The sequence below is a fragment of the Triticum urartu genome, chromosome 3A, assembly GCF_056163025.1.
Source record: "Triticum urartu cultivar PI428250 chromosome 3A, HENAU_Tu73, whole genome shotgun sequence".
NCBI lineage: Eukaryota > Viridiplantae > Streptophyta > Magnoliopsida > Poales > Poaceae > Triticum > Triticum urartu.
The window spans coordinates 333,623,171-333,643,314 of NC_141875.1; the positions used below are offsets into that span (position 1 = coordinate 333,623,171).

Consider the following 20,144-nt stretch of genomic DNA (forward strand, 5'->3'; position numbering starts at 1 on the left):
GTTGGGCTGCAACACACAAGAGGCCTTTTCGGTCCCTCGGTTAACCGTTGGAGTATCAAACGAAGTCCAAATGGTACGAAACTTGACAGGCGGTCTACCGGTAGTAAACCAAGGCCGCTTGGCAAGTCTCGGTCCAATCCGGAAATGTTTAACCCCCACACACGAAAGGAAGGTAGAAATGACCACCGGAGGAGAACGGAGCGCCGGATTGCAAAACGGACAACAGGGAAAATGCTTGAATGCATGAGACGAACATGTATGCAAATGAAATGCACATGATGACATGATATGCAATGCATGACATGCAAGCAATGACAAGGCAAAAACAGCGAATAACTAGAGGACACTTGGCACATTGGTCTCGGGGCGTTACAACACTCCACCACTACGAGAGGATCTCGTCCCGAGATCTAGAATGGCACTGGAGGGAAAAAACGGAAGAGAAAGAGATGAGGTAAAACTAAGTTGCTCCTTTGACAAACGAGTGAAACCAGAGAACCTTGAGAGGTTGAACAGATTGAAAGAAAGAATGCCACGAAGATGAACAAAGTTGAAAACACTCCGTCGGAAAAGAGGATCAAGGAACATTACGGAAACCTTGAGATTGCAAAGCTAAGAATGACGAGCGCAAAGGACAAGAAGGAAATTGAAACCACTCTGGTTGAAAAGTGATATGAAGCTTGATAAGATGAAAAGAACTTGAGCAGAGGGCACAACACTCCGGTTAAATGGATAATCATGAAAAGAACAAGGTCCTGACAAGAACAAGAAGGAGGGTTGAAGAGAGCAACATCACAATGCCTCCGGAAGAAAAGAGAGAATGGAATGTGTTGAACGGAGGAGAGAACAATATCTTCTATCTCGAATGAGCTTGAAAAAGGCATCCTTAGGAGAAGGGTCAAACGGAGTTGTTGGAAAACCAACACCGAAAAGATAAGCTTGTAGTGGGCTTATGGAGAACATCTCAAAACTTAAGGTGAAACTCTGCCACTAACGAAAACAAGATTGGATTGATATGAATAAATTGACGAGAAAGTATATCGCACCGAAAAGGATAAATGAAGGAATTGGATCATTTATAAGCACCATAGATAGAAACAATCCTTAGGGAAAACTTTAGGTGAAAAATAAACCCAAGATAACTCCAAAGAAGAGATTGATGGATTTAAAATACCTCATTCTTAACAACATGTGAATCATGAGACATGAACTCAAATTATCAAGAATGACGTAATACCACCTCGAATGATACGGTTGAAAGAATTGCACTTTAAAATGCAAGATAAAGAATACTTGAGCTCCTCTGAAAAGAATCTCGATGAACACTTCGAGAAGGAATTAAATCCTTGGTGAACCATCATGTATAGCCTCCATGAAGAGTTCCGTTAAACAAAAGGATGATCAAACGGAAGGAAAGAGAAGTTGAAAACACAAGGTGAATCCTTGTAAAGATTTTTGATAGATCTCCGTGATTACATAATTGCGAGAGCTTGGAATTCCGGAAAAGAAAGATGAGCACTTGAAACCAAGAATAAGTATGATGAGCCACTCCGGAAAACAGGAATTAATCATTTGGATGAAACAATAATAAGAATTACATTATGCTTATCCTTCACCAATTAAATTGATGACAATCAACGGATTTGGCACACTACTTATTCTCGTATCAAGGATTAAGAGAGATATAACATAAACTTGGGAAGGTCTTCAACGAACCACCGGTAGGATTTGGAAAACAACGAATGAGTTGATATGATAACCATGGAATATAATCTTGAGAAAACCACCGTAAGAATTGAAAAAGAATGATTAAAACATGAAGAAACACCGGGAAGAATTGGAGATGAATGAAATAAATGGATGAATCACCGGGTAATAATTGACAAATGAATGAAGATACATGAGAGAATTCAGATCCATGAGAACGGAGGGATCATGAACTGATTAGAGATCACTTGAATGAAGCACTGGTAAGATTAGGAGAACGATAACTGAAAGCTGGGAATGAATAATTATGAGATGATGGGCTCCGGATAACAAACTGAGAAGACTCTTGATTTACTCCGGATAGGTGAAAAGAATTCTCACGATCAAAACAATTAGAGAGGATGGCAACAAGCTATAATCACGAATATTGAAGAGAATGGAGCAAGATTAAAGAGAAACTCTTCTTCGGTCTTCAAAATCCGAGAATGACGACGAGAAAAACCACCATGAATAATTTAGACACTCCGGGAGAATCAAAAGCGAAGAGGTTGAGCCAACTATGAAAAGAATTTGAAAGATCTTGGAGAAATACATTTGACTGATGATAATTCATCCTTACGTCAAACTTTGACAAGAAATTTTAGGATATCTCCGAGAAATAAGAAGAGTCAGGTAAGATCCTGGGAATAGACCTGTGGGTTAGGGACCACTGAAAAGAAAACACCGTTGAAATGATTTACAAGAGAGAAAGCACCGGTTGAATTAAAAGGCTTGAATGAGATAACAACCTCGAAATATCTTGAACGAATGCAGAGTGGAAAACATGAATCTTCGAGATATCTTGAGCACTCCAAAACAAATGAATAGCGATAAGTGAATTATTATGAAGTGCACCGGTATGAGAAGGCATTGAAATGAGGAAAATGGTAAGATCAACAAAGCTTGACTTGAAACCACCGGAGAAGATAAAAGAAACTAAGAATGATGAACTAGAAGCTCCGTTAGTATCTTCATGAGAATCACCGGATAAGAATATTGATAAAAAAAGAATGGAGAGGCTTCACATCAATAAGATGGATACTCGATTAAGAAATCTGAGTCCTTCACAAAAAAGGGTGGGTGGGCGGGAAAACAAAGGCAACTTGGGGACGGATGAAACAAACACCGTTGAGAAAGCTGAGATTGAATCTTGCGAATGTTGAAGTGATCGGATCCACTTGAAGAGAAGCACACCGGTTGAACAAGATTGGCATAACAATCTCGATTATCAAGGAGGATTAGTATTCGCATAGGAGTATGAGAACACCGTTTTGGAAAGGTATGGAATCAACTCTTGACTTCAAAGCAACTCGAATACCACAACTCAAAACAAAAACAAAGGATTGGCTTGCACAATAAGCCGAAACAAACATATGATAGAGATTTCGTCCGAAGTTTTCGTGGTGGGGCCTACACGGCATCAATCGTACAACACCATCATGTACAAGGCAGTGCACATGACATACGAAGCATCCCCGAGTCGGCATAGCCAAGGACTCTTTAAGACACAACAAGACCACTGTAAAAACCAACCGTGAATAGGCGGACCACTAGACGTCGAACCCCAATTTCAAATCATACATCTGTTGGAAAGATATCCTACGAGCTACTTGAATTCCCACTTATAAACTCCCGAACCTTTCCGGTTATGCAATCAGGTGCTGGGGATACAAGGGAAGCATAATATCTCACCCAAAACTAGCAAATCCTACATCCAGCTGTATCCATCCTTCAACACATAACCAAGAAAAACTTCGGAAACCATCTACCTCAACCTTCGAAAAGCATCCGTTATACGAGTTATGGCAATACTCCCGAACTCCCGCCCCAGTACTGGGTGGCGTCGAGGTTATCTCACCAACAACTGCATAAAAGAGATTTTCGATGTCGACATACTAAACTCAGGTATTCCAGAACTGCAACGATAAAATTGTGATGACAACACCTCGGAGCTCAACTCCCCGGGACACTGCCACAACCCCTAAAGACAGGAGGCACCAAGAACAATGTTCTCGTCACAAAACCATCGGAACGATTCCAAGATACCCGCGTGATCCTAAATTTTTTTTAGTGAAAATCTGAGAAGAGAAGAGTCAAAACTCTACGTCAGGATGCCTTACCAGAGCGATGAGGAGACTGAGGAGTAAAAAGAATTCCTAAACTCCTCCATATATAATTCTTAAATGACTCAAAACATTTTTCTAGACTCAACTCGGCCGCTAAAAACGATCAAGCAGTGGGAGCTCCTAAGGTCGGGGAAGGCTCTGATATCAACTTGTAACGCCCTCGATGCGGCTATATCTCCCACGTGTCGAAGCACGACTTAGAGGCATAACCGCATTGAAAGCAATGTCGCAAGTGAGGCAATCTTCACACAACCCATGTAATACATAAGGGAAAGAGATACATAGTTGGCTTACAATCGCCACTTCACACAATTATATGAATAAAGCATTACAACATTCAAATACAATCAAGGTCCGACTATGGAACCAAAATAAAAGAAGACTACCCCAAATGCTACACAGATCCCCGATCGACCCCAACTGGGCTCCACTATTGATCAACTAGAACGAAACAACACAAAGGGCAAGATCCTCGTCGAGCTCCTCCTGAGCTTGGTTGCGTCATCTGCATGGACTCATCGGCACCTGCAAGCTGGTTTTGGAAGTATCTGTGAGCCACGGGGACTCAGCAATCTCGCACCCTCGCGATCAAGACTATTTAAGCTTATAGGAAGGGTAAAAGGTATGAGGTGGAGCTGCAGCAAGCGACTAGCATATATGGTGGTTAACATACACAAATGAGAGAGAGAAGAGAAGGCAAAGCACGGTCGAGAAACTATGATCAAGAAGTGATCCTAGAACAACCTACGTCAAGCATAACTCCAACACCATGTTCACTTCCCGGACTCCGCCGGAAAGAGACCATCACGGTTACACACGCGGTTGATGCATTTTAATTAAGGTCAACTTCAGGTTTTCTACAACCGGACATTAACAAATTCCCATCTGCCCATAACAGCGGGCACGGCTTTCGAAAGTTCAAATCCCTGCAGGGGTGTCCCAACTTAGCCCATGACAAGCTCTCACGGTCAACGAAGGAATAGACCATCTAGCGGGAAGACCCAATCAGACTCGGAATCCCGGTTACAAGACATTTCGACAAGGTAAAACTAAACCAGCAACACCGCCCGAATGTGCCGACAAATCCCGATAGGAGCTGCACATATCTCTTTCTCAGGGCACACCGGATTGTCTTAACTTCCGGTAGGCCAGGCCAGAGTTGCCCTTGGTGGCCACCGGCGGCTGACAAGTTGGACCAACACTCAGAGGAGCACTGGCCCGGGGGTTTAAAATAATGATGACCCTTGGGCGCGCGACCCCCAAGGGAAAAGAAAAGGCTAGGTGGCGAATGGTAAAACCAATGTTGGGCATTGCTGGAAGAGTTTTATTCAGGGCGAACTGTCAAGGGGTTCCCATTATTACCCAACCGCGTAAGGAAAAAAATCCGGGAACATAACACCGATATGACGGAAACTAGGGCGGCAAGAGTGGAACAAAACACCAGGCATAAGGCCGAGCCTTCCACCCTTTACCAAGTATATAGATGCATTAATTAAATAATGTATATTGTGATATCCCAACAAGTTAACATGTTCCAACAAGGAACAAACTTCAATCTTCACCTGCAACTAACAACGCTATAAGAGGGGCTGAGCAAAGCGGTAACATAGCCAAACAACAGTTTGCTAGGACAAGGTTTTCGGCCACGTGATCATGATCGAACGCTCTAGATGATGGAGAGGGTTTAAGTGGGTTTTGGGCCACTTTGGATGGGTGTTGGGCTGCAACACACAAGAGGCCTTTTCGGTCCCTCGGTTAACCGTTGGAGTATCAAACGAAGTCCAAATGGTACGAAACTTGACAGGCGGTCTACCGGTAGTAAACCAAGGCCGCTTGGCAAGTCTCAGTCCAATCCGGAAATGTTTAACCCCCACACACGAAAGGAAGGTAGAAATGACCACCGGAGGAGAACGGAGCGCCGGATTGCAAAACGGACAACGGGGAAAATGCTCGAATGCATGAGACGAACATGTATGCAAATGAAATGCACATGATGACATGATATGCAATGCATGACACGCAAGCAATGACAAGGCAACAACAGTGAATAACTAGAGGACACCTGGCACATCGGTCTCGGGGCGTTACAGGACAACCCACCAGGGCGCGCCAGGAGGCCCAAGCACACCCCGGTGGGTTGTGCCCACCTCGGGTGCCCCCGGACCGCCTCTTTTCTCTATAAATACCCAAATATTTACAAAACCCTAGGGGAGTCGATGAAATATTCATCCAGTCACCGTAGAGTCCAGAACCATCAGATCCAATCTAGACACCATCTCGGATGGGGTTCACCACCTCCATTTTTATATCCATGAAAGTTATTTGAGTTTCTTTGGTCTCTTATATGCATGATCTCTTATATCCCTGTATTTCTTCTCCGATATTTGAGTTTTGTTTGGCCAACTTGATCTATTTATCTTGCAATGGGAAGAGGTGCCCGATAGTGGGTTCGATCTTACGGTCCTTGATCCCAGTGACAGGAAGGGAACCGACACACTTGTATCGTTGCTACTAGGATAAAAAGATGGGATATATATCTACGCAATAGATAAACGGATCTTGTCTACATCATGTCATCATTCTTATTGCATTACTCCATTTTTCCATGAACTTAATACACTAGATGCATGCTAGATAGCGGTCCATGAGTGGAGTAATAATAGTAGATGCAGGCAGGAGTCGGTCTACTAATCTTGGACGTGATGCCTATGTGATGATCATTGCCTGGATATCGTCATAATTATTTGAGGTTCTATCAATTGCCCAACAGTAATTTGTTTACCCACCGTTTGCTATCTTTCTCGAGAGAAGCCACTTGTGAAAACTACGGCCCCCGGATCTTCTTCCTCATATATCTTCTTGTGATATACTTTTCCTTTGCATTTTTATTCAGATCTATTAAACCAAAAATACAAAAATACTTTGCTGCACTTTATTTTATTTGTGATCTACTATTTCAATCTACTACAATTTTTTGGCATCGTTACACGAAAGGGATTGACAACCCCTTTAACACGTCGGGTTGCGAGGTGTTGTTGTTTGTGTGCAGGTGTTTTTTACGTTGTATTTCTTGGTTCTCCTACTGGTTCGATAACCTTGGTTTCTTCACTAAGGGAAATACCTACTATCGTTGTGCTGCATCATCCCTTCCTATTTGGGGAAATACCGACGTAATCCTAGCAGACAAGAGCTTTTCTGGCGCTATAGTCAGAGAGCAATCAGTGGCGCCTGGAGATCTTGAACTTGATCAACTGGCGATTTGCCATGCGGCGCTACTGTGAAGGCATAACAGCACTTCTCAGCGTCTTGTCGCGCCCATCCCGCGACAGGCGCGACACATGCCTTGATGCCATCTCCCCCGCGGCTGTTGGGGTTGGTGTAGTGGGAGGATCTCGACTTGCACCGGACCGTGCAGCGTTGCTCCGGTGGGAGAGCTCGCCCTGGCGCGGGGGAGGCAGGAGTTGCACGTACGCATTGCCTACACCATTGTCTTGGTCGTAGCACAAGGGTCATGGGAACTAACTGTCTAGCCATGTCCATCCCCGCCGTGGTGGGCACGATGACAACACCTCCTCCGATGGTCGCGCCCCCGCGGCTGCCGCGCCGCCCATCGGAGAGGCGCTGATACGTCCATTTTGCATCATGCTTTTATATCTATATTTATTGCATTATGGGCTGTTATTACACATTATGTCACAATACTTATGCCTATTCTCTCTTATTTTACAAGGTTTTCATAAAGAGGGAGAATGCCGGCAGCTGGGATTCTGGGCTGGAAAAGAAGCAAATTTAGAGACCTATTCTGAACAGCTCCAAAAGTCCTGAAACTTCACGGAAGTCATTTTCAGAATATATAAAAAATACTGAGCGCAAGAAGTTCCAGAGGGGGGGCCACACCCTGGCCACGAGGGTGGGGGCGCGCCCCCTGGTGGGCCTCTGATGCCCATCTTCTGCTATATGGAGTCTTTCGTTGAGGAAAAAATCATAAGCAAGATTTTGGGACGACACTCCGCCGCCACGAGGCGGAACCTTGGTTAAACCAGTCTAGGGCTCTGGCGGAGCTGTTCTACCGGGGAAACTTCCCTCCGGGAGGGGGAAATCATCTCCATCGTCATCACCAACGATCCTCTCATCGGGAGGGGGTCAATCTCCATCAACATCTTCACCAGCACCATCTCCTCTCAAACCCTAGTTCATCTCTTGTATCCAATTATTATCTCTAAGTCTGGGATTGGTACCTGTGGGTTGCTAGTAGTGTTGAGTACTCCTTGTAGTTGATGCTAGTTGGTTTATTTGGTGGAAGATCATATGTTCAGATCCTATATGCATATTAATACCCCTCTGATTATGAACATGAATATGCTTTGTGAGTAGTTACGTTTGTTCCTGAGGACATGGGAGAAGTCTTGCTATTAGTATTCATTTGAATTTGGTATTCGTTCGATATTTTGATGAGATGTATGTTGTCTCTCCTCTAGTGGTGTTATGTGAACGTCGACTACATGACACTTCACCATTATTTGGGCCTAGAGGAAGGCATTGGGAAGTAATAAGTAGATGATGGGTTGCTAGAGTGATAGAAGCTTAAACCCTAGTTTATGCGTTGCTTCGTAAGGGGCTGATTTGGATCCATATGTTTCATGCTATGGTTAGGTTTACCTTAATACTTTTGTTGTGGTTGCAGATGCTTGCAATAGAGGTTAATCATAAGTGGGATGCTTGTCCAAGTAAGGACAACACCCAAGCACCGGTCCACCCACATATCAGATTATCAAAGTACCGAACGCGAATCATATGATCATGATGAAACCTAGCTTGACGATAATTCCCATGTGTCCTCAGGAGCGCTTTTCTCTATATAAGAATTTGTCCAGGCTTGTCCTTTGCTACAAAAAGGATTGGGACACCTTGCTGCACTTTATTTACTTTTGTTACTTGTTGCTCATTACAAATTATCTTATCACAAAACTATCTATTACCTATAATTTCAGTGCTTGCAGAGAATACCTTGCTGAAAACCGCTTATCATTTCCTTCTGCTCCTCGTTGGGTTCGACACTCTTACTTCTCGAAAGGACTACGATAGATCCCCTATACTTGTGGGTCATCACGAATCTTTTCTGGCGCCGTTGCCGGGGAGTGAAGCGCCTTTGGTAGGTGGAATTTGGTAAGGAAAAATTTATATAGTGTGCTGAAATTTACTGTCACTTGTTACTATGGAAAGTAATCCTATAAGGGGCATGCTTGGGGTATCTTCACCCCGACCAGCAGAGCAAAGAGTTGCTCCCCAACCTACTGAACCTACTGAAAATGAAAATGTCTGCTTTGAAATTCCTTTGGGCATGATAGAAAAACTGCTAGCTAATCCTTTTGCAGGAGATGGAATATTACAGCCTGATGAGCACCTAGTATATGTGGATGAAGTTTGTGGATTATTTAAGCTTGCAGGTATGCCCGATGATGTTATCAAGAAGAAGGTATTCCCTTTATCTTTGGAGGGAGACGCATTGAAATGGTATAGGCTATGTGATGATATGGGAACATGGAACTACAAACGACTGAAATTGGAATTTCATCAGAAGTTTTATCCTATGCATCTTGTTCATCGTGATCGTAATTATATATATAATTTTTGGCCTCGCGAAGGAGAAAGCATTGCTCAAGCTTGGGGGAGGCTTAAATCAATGTTATATGCATGCCCCAATCATGAGCTCTCAAGAGAAATGATTATCCAAAAAATTTATGCTTGTTCTTGTGATGGCTCTTTTATGATGAAGACTATTGAATTCAAATGGGATTTATTGGAAAGAATTAAACGCAACTCTGAATATTTGGATCTCGACGAAGGTAAGAAGTCAGGTAAGACACCTAAGTTTGATTGTGTTAAATCTTTTATGGATATTGATGTTTTCCGTAAATTTAGCACTAAATATGGACTTGACTCTGAAATAGTAGCTTCGTTTTGTGAATCTTTTGCTACTCATATTGATCTCCCTAAAGCGAAGTGGTTTAAATATCATCCTCCCATAGAAGTAAAAGTAGCTGCACCTATTAAAGTTGAAGAAAAGACTATCACTTAAAATGATCCTATTGTTCCTACTGCTTATGTTGAGAAACCACCTTTTCCTGTTAGGATAAAAGATCATGCTATAGCTTCAACTATGGTTCGTAAAAGCAATATTAGAACCTATACACCTCCTGAGAAAGTTAAAGTTGAACCTAATATTGCTATTGTTAAGGATCTCTTGGCTGATAATATTGATGGGCATATTATTTATTTCTGTGATGAAACTGCTAGAATTGCTAAACCTTGTGCTAAAGATAAACATAGACCTGTGGTAGGCATGCCTATTATTTCTGTTAAAATAGGAGATCATTGTTATCATGGCTTGTGTGATATGGGTGCTAGTGCTAGTGCAATACCTATTGACTTGTACAACGAGATTATGCATGATATTGCACCTGCTGAGTTAGAAGATATTGATGTCACTATTAAACTTGCCAATATAGATACTATTTCACCAATTGGGATTGTTAGAGATGTTGAAGTCTTGTGTGGGAAAACTAAATATCCTGCTAATTTTCTTGTTCTTGGTTCCCCACAAGATAGCTTTTGTCCCATTATATTTTGTAGACCCTTCTTAAACATTGTTAATGCTAGGATAGACTGCAAAAAGGATGTTATTACTATTGGTTTAGGTGATATGTCTCATGAGTTCAACTTTTCTAAATTTCGTAGACAACACCGCGAAGAAGAATTGCCTAGTAAAGATGAAATTATTGGTCTTGCTTCTATTGCCGTACCTCCTAGTGATCCTTTAGAACAATATTTGCTAGACCATGAAAATGATATGTATATGAATGAAAGAAGGGAAATAGATGAAGTGTTCTTTAAACAGGGACCTATTCTGAAACACAACTTGCCTGTTGAAATCTTAGGGGATCCTCCTCCACCCAAGGGTGATCCCGTGTTTGATCTTAAACCTTTTCCTGATACTCTTAAATATGCTTATCTTGATGAAAAGAAGATATATCCTATTATCATTAGTGCTAACCTTTCAGAGAAGGAGGAAGAAAAATTATTGAAAATTCTGAAGAAGCATCGTGCTGCTATTGGATATACTCTTGATGATCTTAAGGGCATTAGTCCCACTCTATGTCAACGCAAAATAAATTTGGAGAAAGATGCCAAACCAGTTATTGATCATCAACGACGGCTGAATCCTAAAATGAAAGAAGTGGTAAGCAAAGAAATACTAAAGCTCCTTGTGGCAGGTATAATTTATCCCGTTGCTGATAGTCAGTGGGTAAGTCCTGTCCATTGTGTTCCTAAGAAGGGAGGTATTACTGTCGTTCCTAATGATAAAGATGAATTGATTCTGCAAAGAATTATTACAGGTCATAGGATTGTATGATTTCCGCAAATTAAATAAGGCTACTAAAAAGGATCATTACCCCTCACCTTTCATTGATCAATTACAGGTCATAGGTTTATGTAATGCACCTGCTACCTTTCAAAGATGCATGATGGCTATATTTTCTGATTTTTGTGAAAAGATATGTGAGGTATTCATGGATGATTTCTCCGTTTATGGATCCTCTTTTGACGGTTGCTTAAGCAACCTTGATCGAGTTTTGCAGAGATGTGAAGAAACTAACCTTGTCTTGAATTGTGAGAAATGCCACTTTATGGTTGATGAAGGTATTGTCTTGGGGCACAAAATTTCTGAAAGGGGCATTGAAGTTGATAAAGCTAAAGTTGATGCTATTGAAAAGATGTCGTGTCCCAAGGACATCAAAGGTATAAGAAGTTTCCTTGGTCATGCCAGTTTTTATAGGAGGTTCATTAAGGACTTCTCAAAAATTTCTCAGCCTCTGACTAATTTATTACAAAAAGATATACCATTCGTCTTTGATAATGATTGTGTAGAAGCATTTGAAATACTTAAGAAAGCATTGATCTTTGCACCTATTGTTCAGCCACCTGATTGGAATTTACCTTTTGAAATTATGTGTGATGCTAGTGATTATGTTGTAGGTGCTGTTCTAGGGCAAAGAGTTGATAAGATATTAAATGTTATTCAATATGCTAGTAAAACTCTAGACAATGCCCAGATAAATTATGCTACAACTGAAAAGGAATTCTTAGCAGTTGTATTTTCTTGTGATAAGTCCAGACCTTATATTGTTGATTCTAAAGTAACTATTCACATTGATCATGCTGCTATTAAATATCTTATGGAAAAGAAAGATGCTAAACCTAGACTTATTAGATGGGTTCTCTTGCTGCAAGAACTTGATTTGCATATTATTGATAGAAAGGGAGCTAAGAACCCCATTGCAGACAACTTGTCTAGGTTAGAAAATGTTCTTGATGACCCACTACCTATTGATGATAGCTTTCCTGATGAACAATTAAATGTCATAAATGCTTCTCATACTACTCCATGGTATGCTGATTATTCTAATTACATTGTTGCTAAATTTATACCACCTAGTTTCACATACCAGCAAAAGAAAAAGTTTTTCTATGATTTAAGACATTACTTCTGGGATGATCCACATCTTTATAAAGAAGCAGTAGATGGTGATGTGGCCACTAGAGGTTCTTTGGTTATGATGCGGAGTAAAGGAAACAAAGTGATGTTTGTGCCAGAGAAGAAGAATGGCAAAGGGATACTAGGAATTGCACCGTGTGCTCAATATGCTAGCATAAATTGTTGTGGTGAAATTCCTACCAAGTTAGTAATGCCAGAGGAGGTGAAACCAAATTTTCATATGCCAAGCTGGGTAATGATTGGTGCAATTCTAATCCAAGGGCCATAACACATCTGAAGGCTGCTATTTGGAAAGGATGTGCACATAGTTCTTATTTCCTACGTAGTCATATTAGTAGTTGCGTTGTCAAGTGGGGTACTAGTTCGTTTTATAATCCTACAGGTGATCAGTGTGGCTGAATATTTTATTACTTAATCTGTAATTAGTTCAAATCAGAGATAGAGTCTGTTAGAATCTAAAGTGAGAACTATGAGTCGGTTTGGTCTATACGTACGTCTCTCCTATATAATGGGCTGGCTTCGGCCGTTTACGGGGATTAGTTTTGAGCAGTCAAATAAAGAAACCAGAAAACGCCTTGTGTCAGGGGCACCAACGTGATGACTTTTAGCGATCCATGACAAGGGATTCGTCGCTGCTACGTTGTGATTGAACTCATGTTAATTTTTGATGCAAGTCCTTTTTCTTTAGTTTGTAACGCCCCAAGACCGGAGCTTCAGTTACCTTCCAGGGTTTCCAGGTTTCGCCGTGTGTTTCATTTGTGCCTGCCCTTTTATTTTTGCATTGCATCATGTCATCATGCCATCATCTTATAAATCTTTTGCAACTCAACTAAATAAATTGCATGGGTCTTTGATCCATTTAAATCGAGGGAATTCACTTGTGATATCTCTTTATAACATATTAAAGCCTCTCAATATTATTAGAGAGCTATAATAAAAATATTCCATTCTTTTGGAATTAACCAAAACACACTTGAAAAATCCCCACTCCCTTTCTACTTCAAGTTTGGTCCCCAAACTTTGCCAACATTTCTTTTCCCATTTATCGAGGCTCCTCCTAAATTCTCAACATTTTTGGACTCTTCTAAATCCTAGTCCTTGTTCAAACCTTTTAAATTAAATTCAAATGACTTTGAATTTAATTCTTGCAATCTTGCCCACTCCATTTTTCTTGGGTCAAGCTCATTTTTGTGAGTCCGGGAAAATTATCCGCGTGCCCAAATTCTTTTCCTAACCCACTCTTTCTTTACTTCTCTTTAATGTTTTCCAGTTAAAGGAAAATTAAGAGGGGGATAGAGTAGCCCAGCACAGCAGGCCACTTGGGCCTCCTACATGAGCAGCCTCCAAGGCCCATTTGCTCCCGCGCCGGCCCATTAGCTCAACCAGGCCCAGCCATCCCCGCGGCCACCTAGGCCCAGCCGCACCTAACCTCTAACCCTAGCCGCCAGGGAGCCGACCCCCTCCTCTCGATCTCTCCCTCGTGCATCCCCTCAGTGCCATCATCTCTCTCGATCCCCCTCGTCCTCCTCCCGACCATGCCGCCAGGGGAAGCCGCGGCTCGACCCCAATCCTCCTCCACCCCACGCTAGAGTCCCACCTCGCCGGAGCACAGGACCTCCTCTGCCGCCGCGCCATGGATGGCCGCAGCTCAAGCCGCGTCCTTGCCGGGCCTCTCGCGCGCCCGAGCTCCATCCTGCGTGCCCGCCTCCTCGTCCTCGTGGCCGAAGCAACCGAACAGGAGGCCTTGTGCCTGAGCCTCCTCGCTCTCCTCATCGACCCAGGGAGAGGAGCTCCTCCCGAAACCCTTTCTCGCCATCGCCGTTCGGCGCCGTCGGAGCAACCCGCCGCCTTGGACGCCCGACCTCACTGCCGTCCTGGAGCTCGTCCGCCTCCCCATACCGCCGCCCTGGCCTCGGATCCGGCGGGATCTCGTCCGGTCGTCCCCGCCGCCAAGTCCATCGCCGGAGCCGCCGTCCTCTGCCACACCATCGCCGCCTGTTCTGCCCGTCCCTGCATCGGACCCCGACGAGCTGGCTGCCCAGTTGGCCTTGCTGCCTTTGTCGTGGCCAGGTCAACACAGACACCCGGAGTCCATCTTTGGTTGCACGCCAAGTACCACGACATACGGCGCCCGAACGACCACCGAACCGGAAATGCCAAGTACCCGTACGCGCGAAGACGCCAAGTCCGTTTCGGGATTCGTCAAGTACCGCTACCGATATGGCTCGAACGTCTACGAAACGTGTACCACTACCGTCGACCCCGAAGCCCTCGGATTCGTCAAGTTCGAAGGTGCAAGTACCACTCCGAACCATGTACGACGACCGTCGCCGAAGACCCGTGTAACGTGAACGTGAACGACTACCGTCGCGAGTACTTCTACGTCGTCATGTACCCCTACTTCCACTACCGCCACGAGAACAACTACTTCCTCTATGACTCGAACCGCTCGAGAATGCTCCCTTGGAAGGTATAACCACCGAGGCGACGCCCGTGAACGAATGTTGTGTGATGTATGAGATGAACCACGTGTTTGCACCGTTTGCGATTGTTCGTTGCGATGCTCCTCTTTTGCCATGCCACCATCTTGTGGGAACCCGGTATCCGGGATCACCCCACCTTCTATCGCATGTCACGCTCTCGTCACTTTTCCTTTTGCACCGGTATCTCCATGAGCTATCAGAACCGGAATGTTGTCGTGGCATCATTTCCGTTATCTTTGCTGTGGCACCCTTTTCGTTCCGCCATGGTGACCAAATGCTTCATAAAATGCTCTTATCAACTTTTCATAAATATTGCATAAAACTTGCACATGTCATCCGCATCATGATAACAACAATTAAAATGTTTAAGAATGTTGTTTGCATTAATTACTAAATGCACGTGGGGATTTACCGGATTTGTTGTTTGTTATATCCAGCCCCATTTAAATTGTTTAAATGGTATAGTTTCATTATGATTCACCTCTTGCCATGTTAACCAACATTTAATATTGTTGAGTACCTAACCGAGAGAGAACTAAATAATTGATGTGGTATTTCGTCAATATGCAACGAGTTGCATATTGAGCTCCACTTAATTTGTAGTTTTGTTTGTGCACTTTGCCATGCCATGCTTCATTAAACCGTACATGCATCATACTTGGTTGTGCATCTTGCCATGCTTATGTGGTGGTTGTTTACTATGTTGTTTGCTTTCTTTCTGGTGTTGCTTCTTCGGGTTGGTTCCGGTTACGTCGCGTTTGTGAGGACCCGTTCGTCTACGTTCGTTTGTCTTCTTCATGGACTCGTTCTTCTTCCTTGCGAGATTTTAGGCAAGATGATCATACCCTCGAAATCACTACTATCTTTGCTTTGCTAGTTGCTCAGTCTTTTGCTATGCCTATGCTGCGATACCTACCACTTGCTTATCATGCCTCCTACTTTGTTCAACCAAGCCTCTAAGCCACCTTGTCCTAGCAAACCATTGATTGGCTATGTTACCGCTTTGCTCAGCCCCTCTTGTAGCGTTGTTAGTTGCAGGTGAAGATTGAAGTTTGTTCCTTGTTGGAACATGGAGATGTTGTTCCTTGTTTGAACATGTTTTACTTGTTGGGATATCACATTATATCTTATTTAATTAATGCATCTATATACTTGGTAAAGGGTGGAAGGCTCGGCCTTATGCCTGGTGTTTTGTTCCACTCTTGCCGCCCTAGCTTCTGTCATATCGGTGTTATGTTCCCGGATTTTGCGTTCCTTACGCGGTTGGGCTATGTTGGGAAACCCTTGACAGTTCGCCTTAAGTAAAGCTCTTCGAGCAATGCCCAACCTTGGTTTTACCGGTCATCATTATTTTACCCCCCCCCCCCCGGGCCAGTGCTCCTCTGAGTGTTGGCCCACCTGCCAGCTGCCAGTGGCCACCAGGGGAAACTCTGGGCTGGCCTACCCGTACCTAAGACAATCTGAGTGTGCCCTGAGAAAGAGATATGTGCAGCTCCTATCGGGATTTGTCGGCACATTCGGGCAGTGTTGCTGGTTTAGTTTTACCCTGTCGAAATGTCTTGTTGTACCGGGATACCGAGTCTGATCGGAATGTCTCGGGAGGAGGTCTATTCCTTCGTTGACCGTGAGAGCTTGTGATGGGCTAAGTTGGGACACCCCTATAGGGATTTGAACTTTTGAAAGCCGTGCCCGCGATTATGGGCAGATGGGAATTTGTTAACGTCCGGTTGTAGAAAACCCGAAGTTGACCTTAATTAAAATATATCAACAGCGTGTGTAACCGTGATGGTCTCTTTCCGGCGGAGTCCGGGAAGTGAACACGGTTGTTGGAGTTATGCTTGACGTAGGTTGTTTTAGGATCACTTCTTGATCATACTTTTAACGACCGTGCTTTGCCTTCTCTTCTCGCTCTCTATTGCGTATGTTAGCCACCATATATGCTAGTCGCTTGCTGCAGCTCCACCTCATACCTTTTACCTTACCCATAAGATTAAATAGTCTTGATCGCGAGGGTGCGAGATTGCTGAGTCCCCGTGGCTCACAGATACTTTCAAAACCAGTTTGCAGGTGCCGATGAGTCCATGCAGATGACGCAACCCAGCTCAGGAGGAGCTCGATGAAGATCTTGTCCTTTGTGTTGTTTCGTTCTAGTTGATCAGTAGTGGTGCCCAGTTGGGGGTGATTGGGACCGTGTCGCATGTTGGGTTTCTTCTATTTTGGCGCCGTAGTCGGGCCATGAGTGTTTGGATGATGTAATGTTATTTATGTATCTTGATTGACGTGGCGAGTGTAAGCCAACTATGTTCTCCCCTTTATTATTCATATTACATGGGATGTTGTGAAGATTGCCTTACTTGCGACATATGCCTTCAATGTGATTATGCCTCTAAGTCGTGCCTCGACACGTGGGAGATATAGTCGCATCGAGGGTGTTACAAGTTGGTAATCAGAGCCTTCCCCGACGTTAGGAGCCCCATTGCTTGATCGTTTTAGCAGCCGAGTTGTGTCCAGAAATAAATGTTTTGAGTCATTTAGGAATTATATATCGGAGAGTTTAGGAATTCTTTTTACTTCCCAGTCTCCTCATCGCTCTGGTAAGGCATCCTGAGGTAGAGTTTTGACTCCTCTCTTCTCAAATTTCACTAATTTTTTTTAGGATCACGCGGGTATCTTGGAATCGTTCCGATGGTTTTATGATGAGAACATTGTCTTGGTGCCTCCTGTCAGGGGTTTTGTGGAAGTGTCCCGGGGAGTTGAGCTCTGAGGTGTTGTCATCATAATTTTATCGTTGCATTTCTGGTATAACTGAGTTTAGTACGCCGACATCGAAAATCTCTTTTATGCAGTTCGTTGGTGAGATAACCTCGACGCCACCCAGTACTGGGGCGGGAGTTCGGGAGTATCGCCATAACTTGTATAACAGATGCTTTTCGAAGGTTGAGGTAGATGATTTCCGAAGTTTTCTTGGTTATGTGTTGAAGGATGGATACAACTGGATGTAGGATTTGTTAGTTTTGGGTGAGATATTATGCTTCCCCTGTATCCCCAACACCTGATTGCATAACCAGACAATTTCGGGAGTTTATAAGTGGGAATTCAAGTAGCTCTTAGGATATCTTTCCGACAGATGTATGATATGAAATTGGGGTTCGACGTCTAATGGTCCGCCTATTCACGGTCGGTTTTACAGTGGTCTCGTTGTGTCTTGAAGAGTCCTTGGCTATGCCGACTCGGGGACGCTTCGTATGTCATGTGCACTGCCTTGTACATGATGTTGCTGTACGATCGAGCCCGTGTAGGCCCCACCACGAAAACTTCGGACGAAATCTCTATCATATGTTTATTCCGGCTTATTTCGCAAGCCAATCCTTTGTTTTTCTTTTCAGTTGTGGTTTTCAAGTTGCTTCGAAGTCAAATGTTGATTCCATCCCTTTCCTAAGTGGTGTTCTCATACTCCGATGTGGATACCAATCCTTCTTGTTCATCAAGATTATTTTCGTCAATCCCTTTTAACCGGCTTGCTTCTCGTCAAATGGATTCGATCATTGCAACATCCCCAAGTTTCAATCTCAGCTTTCTCTACGGTGTTCGTTTCATCCATCTCAAGTTGCATTTGTTTTCCCGCCCACCCACCCTTTTTCGTGAAGGACTCAGATTTCTTAATCGAGTATCCATCTTATTGGTGTGAAGCCTCTCCATTCTTTTTCTATCAATATTCTTATCCGGTGATGCTCATGAAGATTTTAACGAAGTTTCTAGTTCATCATTATTCATTCTTTTTCTTCTCCGGTGGAACCAATTCAAGCTTTCAGTGTTGGTCACATCTTTTTCCTCGTTTCAAATACCTTCTCATGCCGGTGCAATTCTTAATCATTCACTTCTCGCTATTCTATTGTTCCGGTGCCTTAAAGTGATCAGAAGACTCCTCTTGTCATTCAAGATCCATTCAGGTTCTTTTCGAGGCCCTATCTTATTCAAGTCATTTAATTCAACCGGTGCAATCTCTCTCTTGAAATCTCTTTCAACGGTGTTTCTCTTGAGTGGGCCCTAACCCACAAGTCTTTTCCCAGGATCTTACCTGACTCTTCTTATTTTCCCGGAGGTAACCTCAATTTCATTTTGAAGTTTGACGTGAGAATGAATTGTCATCAGTCAAATGTCCTTCTCCAAGATCTTTCAAATTCATTTCATTGTTGATTCAACTTTTATATTCTTCTTTATTCCGGTGCCTCAATAAGTCTTAGTGGTGTTCTCATCGTCTTTCTCAAACATTCGAAGACCGAAGAAGAGTCTCTCTTTAATCTTGCTCTATTCTCTTCAAGATTCGTGATTCTAGCTTGTTGCCATCCTCTCGTAATGGTTTTGATCGTGAGAATTCTTTTCACCTATCTGGAGTAATTCAAGAGTCTTCTCAGTTTGATTATACGGAGTCCATCAATTCAGGTGTATTCATTATCAGCTTTCAGTTGTCATTTTCCAATCTTACCGGTGCATCGTTCAAATGATCTCTAACCAGTTCGTGATCCCTTCGTTCTCATGTATCTAGTTTCTCTCAAGTATCCGCGTTCATTTCATAATTTTTTTCCCGGTGTTCCTTTATCTTTTCTTTGTTCATTTTGATTCTACCGGTGATTCATTCAAGAGTTTTCTTCCTTCGTGTATCATATCCCTTCAAATTCTACCGGTGGTTCGTTGAAGACCTTCTCAAGTTTATGTCATATCTATCTTAATCTTTTCAACGAGAATAAGTAATATGTCAAATCCGTTGATTATCATCAATTTAATTGGTGAAGGATACGCATAATGTAATTCTTATTCTTGTTTCATCGAGTTCGTTCAATTCCTGTTTTTCCGGAGTGGTTCATCATACTTATTCTGGGTTTCAATTGCTCTTCTTTCTTTCCCGGAGTTCCAAGCTCTAATTATCACGGAGATCCATCTAAATCATTGCAAGGATTCACCTTGTGTTTTCAATTTCTCTTTCTTTTTTTTATTCTTTTGTTATCGGAGTTTCTTCATGGAGGCGATACATGATGGTTCATCAAGGATTTAAGTCCGTCTAGAAGTTTTTCATTGAGATTCTTTTCTGAGAAGCTCATGCTTTCTTCATCCTGTAATCCGGAGTGCAATTGTTTCTTCCTTATCTTTTGAGGTGGTAATATATCATTCTACATTCACAAGGTTGAGATATTTAAATCCGTCAATCTCTTCATTGGAATTACCATGGGTTAT

At 43.0% G+C, this 20,144-nt stretch overlaps 1 long non-coding RNA gene across 1 annotated transcript; it reads left to right on the plus strand.

The window, feature by feature from the left end:
• The first annotated feature begins 14,767 nt into the window (after positions 1–14,767).
• On the plus strand, positions 14,768–17,191 carry LOC147979622 (uncharacterized). Its single transcript, XR_015618866.1, has 2 exons — positions 14,768–14,899; positions 16,973–17,191. It is a non-coding gene; the product is annotated as an uncharacterized LOC147979622 (long non-coding RNA).
• The last annotated feature ends 2,953 nt before the right edge of the window (positions 17,192–20,144 follow it).